A 5685-nucleotide genomic window follows, 5' to 3' on the forward strand; every position below is an offset into this window, starting at 1 on the left:
ATAATATTTTTTTATATAAATAAATTTAAATAGTTCTTGTTACTAGCTACTTGAATTAGTGATCAACAAACAGGTGAATATAATTAAATGAGAATATGAATAAATTCACTTAAAAACACTAGAAATGATGAAATCCTGATGTAAAAAAGAGCAAAAGGTGGGTGATTTTGTTGGCTTACCCAGCAGTTTTGATTGGTATGGGATGGTGATATTTGATGACAAAAAAGTGTCTTGATTGGATTGTTTTGGTTATGGAAAGTCTTATATTTAAGGGCTTATATTAGAAATTTAGAACATTAATGTGAAAAAAAGCATGGGATATGATGCATACGTGTTAGGTGATGTGTGGAGTATGAATGATCCTAATTTTGTTGTGCTTGGAAGGGAAAAGAATTTCTTTTTTTAATTTTTGGTGCTTTGAAGCAAAGTATATGTTCCTTGAAATTTTGACTAACTTCCTAAACTTCCTTCATTCTTGGATTGTAGAAGCAATATACTCATTAAAAAAAAAAAAGAATAAGTAAAATATTTTTTTAAATGCCTTTTTTTATTGAATTTAATTTTAATATATAATCACATTTGTTTTTTTATGATCATAGTCAATAAAATAATAATTATTTTTAATTATGTGACATTATGTGATTGAATATACGTGTAAAATTATTTATACTGATAATGTATTAAAATTAATTTTTTTTATTTACCACTTAATTATATTAAAGAAGGAGTATAGATTATTTATGCTCAGTTAAATCTAAATTTTCTATTTTATAATAATAACATGATGAATATTCAACAGAGAAATTTCACCAAAACATTTCTTATTAGAAAAATACATGTGTATTAATTTATGAGGTTGCCCAAAGATTACCGTCTTTGATTCTCTTTCCAGGTGTCCAAGGTTTTGTTATTTAAATACGTGTGACTCTTGACCTGCTTGATTGATGCAGGAAATGAAATTTTCAAATTTTTATTTAATATTTTAAAAATGTAATTTTTTATTATATAATATTTGTTTTTACATTTTTTCATTTAATTTTATTTTAAAATAAATAATGAGAGACTGACTTTACAACATCAATTAAGAGAAAAATTAAAATAACTCATTCCCCTTGATGCATTGATTAAAGAAGAAAAATGTTAAATCTTTTTCACAATATTTATTTTTAATATTTTCCCCTTTTTCCCTAATTATTTGATAGTGTTTTTCTTCTGATGATATGGCATCCTTAGTTTCTATACCCTTCTGCATCACTTTCATATAATAGATGAGTTGCAATTTATCTTCTAAGCAAATGGGCCAGGATAAAATCTGCTCTTGCAAGTGGACCAATAATATAATTTCACTTGCAACTTGACCAAGGTTAATCAATTTTTGGTTATACCTGTATTGTTAAACTGAAGTTGATTTTATGCTTTTCTCTTTAAAAGAATTTTTTTTTTCTTTCTAAGTGCATCTAGGTTTCATTCTTCGTCTAAGCACTCCTAATAATCCTAGGTAGGTAGTGTGAGTTTAATCATGACTTAAGGGGAGGTTTTAATTTGCAAGCAATATAGCATATACAAAGTGCGTTATCATAGCTACCATTCATATCAAATTTCAATTATTTGTGCATTATTTTAGGACTTCGTCAATGGTAGGTGATTATTAAGTAACCCGATTGCTTAGCTTTGCTTCCCCTCGTATCCAAAAGTTGATGCAATTCATCTTGATGATTACTCCACATCTAGTAGGGGAAAAAAAGGTTAAATTGTTGTCTTTTAATTATCAACATACATATATAATGTTACATTAAAATACAGAAAATGGGACATGGTGTATGTTGAGGTTGATTGATTGAGAAGGGTGGAATCTTGCTTAAGATTCAATTGCTTTTTTCTTCCATGAAAACTCCAATCCGAACCAAACTTAATTTTCCCTTCACCAACAAAATAGACAACTTGGTTGGAAGGTATATGGTATGGTGAAAAAAGAAAAATATTGAGAGGAGATGGAAACTTTTCATCCATTCTGTGTTATTGGAAGTTCTGTTTTATATATATATGGTCAAATTGGCCACATAACATCAAGGGGATAGGTTGGCTACCATTCAATTTGCCCATCAATAACCTTATCTTTTCTTTCACTCTCTAATTTATTTTAAAGTAAAATATATTTTTTGTTTTTAAAATTTATCAAAAATTTTAAAAATATTCTTAAATTTTATTTTATTTTAATTTTGTTTCTAAAATTTTTTATTTAAAACAAATATACTGTAGTAATACGTATATTTGTGTACAATTTTTTACGTTGACATTGAACAAAAAAAAAAATATTTTTTAATTTAAAAAAAAATCTGTTTATCCTACATCAACAAATAATGGGAGACAAGTAACATTAGAATCTCACTATATCCAAGGCATGCTTAAATGTTTCTTGTTGGTTTGCTTCCTCTGTAACATAGACAACCAATAATGTAATAAAAATATATATATAAAAAAAACTGTCATAAAGTAATCTTGTAGAGTTAAATACTAAATCAAACGATCATATTACGACAAAATTATTTATAAAAAGATTGTTATATCACAAAAAGTATTTGCATTTTAGAAAAAGTAGTATCAAACATAAACCAAGCTTTTTGAGTAAAATATATTGTGAAAATTTGTATGGAATTGTTTTTATATAAAATTGTTAGTTTAGAATGTTAAATGATTTAATATATTTGATTAAAATTATTATTAAATAATTTTAAATTATTAACTTCACACAAAAACAATTTGCATACGAATCTTTGTTTAAAATATATTTTCTTACAGTTAACTTAATTACCTACATTTTTTTTGTTTAATTTTAGTATTTTAGCACTTTGATTTTGATTCATTAAAAAAAAAATTACCTACATTTGAAATACTAGGGTTAAATATTTTTTTCGTCCTTAAGGTCTTGGGTCAAAATCAAAATTTTTCCTGACTTTTTTTTCGTATTAAAATCATCATCAACGTTACAAAACGTTATAAAATCGTCATTTTGTCTATAAACGATATTTTTTGAATAATTTTACCCTTAAACAAAAATTAAAAAAAAAAAACCCCTTCTTACCCTCACCACTAACTTCTCTACATCATCATCGCTATGCATCTCTCTTCCTCTCCCTCTCTCTTTTCTCATCGCCATCACCATTGCCACCATAACAATCACACATTCTTTCTTTCTAAATCACTATCATCCAGCCACAAACTAAATTCAGCAACAGCAACAACCAAGTTTAGTAATTTCAGTAAATTTAGCAATAACAACAACAAAATGAATCAACAGTAACAGCAACATCTATAAAATAAATGAACAAAAATTTTATATTTAACAACAATTTAGCAATCATCAATCGCAACTTCAGATTCAAAATCAGCAACAACAGAAATTTAAAAAAAGTTAAAAAAAAAAGAAACGATGGCTATGTTTTTCAAAAATTAAAAGAAATATAAAAAAAGAAGAACGAACAGAGAAGGAAGAAAGTGATGGTGCGGGAACCTACTGCCATCAACCTCTGGCCGCCGTTGCCTTCAGTGCGCCGCTTCTACCCTCCTTCTTCCTCCCTTTCTTTTCTTCTTCCTCTTCATTCCAACTGCCACCCATCGTCGCCGTCTGTCGAAAGCTAGAAGCCACTACAAGCGCCGGCTCTCTCTTTTCCAGAACTCGATCCCAAACCTGCACCCTCCGATCTCCCGAAACTGCCGCCCACTACCTTCGATTTCTGGACAAGGATGAATTCGAAGGCCTCCCATCGAACACCCCTCCTCCTATCACAATGCTTCCCACTCCAATTCCACTTTCCCTCTCACCCATCCCGATGCCATCTCGAATCAGATGGTGATAATCGCTCTGATGCAGAACTGCTGCAGTGCTTCGTCGTCTCCCCCAAAGAGAACGAACCAAAAACAAAATCCTTCTTCTCAGTCCTTTCTCTCACTTATCCAAATTTCAGAGGAAAAAAAATAAAAATAAAATTTTTTTGCATAATCATGCTCCCATTCAGACCTAGATCGAGTTTCTTCAGCTGCTGAATCCTGTTCCATCAAAGTTACAATCTTTTATGCATTTCTGAATCATGGAGAGTGAAGGGAAGGAAAAGTTTGGTTTTGATGATTTGGTGAGGGAGAGCAGGAGTCTGGAGAAAGAAAGAGAGAAATAGGCTTGGTGATAATGATGAAGGGGGTTGGGGGTTAGTGGGGAGGGGAAGGGGTTTTTTAAGGGCAAAATCATCTGAAAAAGATTGTTTATGGACAAAAGGACGATTTTATAATGTTTTGTAACATTGAGGATGATTTTAATACGAAAAAAGATCTGGGGCGATTTTGATTTTGACCAAAGACCTTACGGCCCGTTTGGTTGGTGTCCATGTCCATCAGAGACATGGACACAATGACACATGTATATTATTTGTCTAACGAGACACAAAATTATCATAGACACGGTGACACACACATGGACACAAAATACATATTTTTAGTGTCTCACCTTTAACCTGTGACACACATTTGAAACACAGACACTTTTTTTATTTCCACTTTTATCCTCATTATCTCTCTTTATTTTCATTTATACCCTTCTCCTTTTAACCCTAATCTACTTCTTTTTCTCTTCTTTCCTACCTCCTTCTTCACTGCCTCCTTTCTTCCTCCATGCCTCCCAACCCAACCGTAGCCTCACCTTCTCTGTCCCTCTCCACTGCCTCCATTCCTTTATCCTTTTTTGCCGCCTCTCCGCTTAGATTCGTCGTCGCCTCTGCTTTGCATTTGCCTTTGCCAAATCCACCGCCACCGCCTTTGTCACACCTCCCTCTCCCTCTCTCAATCTACCTCATAGATCTACCTTCGTCTCTCCGCCTCTTTCAGTTTCGACTCCGCTTCTCTTCTACAATTCCTTCGTCTGTCTTTCTCATTGTCAGATCCATCTAGTTCTCTGTTTTATTTTTTAATTTCATATATTATTTATTTATTTATTTATTATTTAGATGTTGATTGAAAATTGTGGTTATATATTAAATTGGATTGGATCTGAATTTTTAATTTATTCTGTGTTTGCTATTATTAATAGTCGTAATTTGTATTAAAATGGTCGTAGAGAGGTGGTTATGGTGGTTTTAATGGTGGTAATTTGAACTGAAATAATGGTAAAGAGGTGGTGTTGATGGTTTGTGGCAGGGATAACATTGTCATTTTGTTAGAATGATAAATTGCAAGTAGTGTTATGTCCGTGAGTACCAAACAAGTTCTCAAATTTTATGTCTCATTGTGTCTATGTCATTTTGTATCTTTGTGTTTGTGTTTTATTTATCTCTACCCACTAACCAAACGAAGCCTTAAAGACGAAAAAAGTACTTAACCCAAATACTAAAGAATGGTAAATCACACAAAATACACCTGAATAATTTTGTTATCGAGAAAAAGTCCTCAAATAATTTTAAAACGTGACAAAAATACCCAACATTAAATATGTATTCTCAAAAAATATTTTAGAGATTAAATTTTGATGCAATTTTTTTACAAACATGATTAGAAAAATGAGATATTTTATCTATAAAATTTGATAATTTTTCACTAAATATATATTTTTTTTGTAATTTTTTTGTCAACAATCAATAATACGTTTTGTTCTTGTGTACATAACCTGGACGTAACTTGGTGTCTGAGAATCAACACCGA

The 5685-nt window shown here is 30.9% G+C and overlaps 1 protein-coding gene across 1 annotated transcript in view; it reads right to left on the reverse strand.

Annotated features, from left to right (window-relative positions):
• Positions 1–281, reverse strand: part of LOC107614153 (BTB/POZ domain-containing protein At1g55760) — a 2879-nt gene extending 2598 nt beyond the window's left edge. The window contains exon 1 of the mRNA XM_016316414.2: positions 180–281. The gene's annotated coding sequence lies outside the window, so the exon portion shown is untranslated. The remainder of the gene's footprint in view (positions 1–179) is intronic.

This window comes from Arachis ipaensis, chromosome B01, assembly GCF_000816755.2.
Source record: "Arachis ipaensis cultivar K30076 chromosome B01, Araip1.1, whole genome shotgun sequence".
Lineage (NCBI taxonomy): Eukaryota > Viridiplantae > Streptophyta > Magnoliopsida > Fabales > Fabaceae > Arachis > Arachis ipaensis.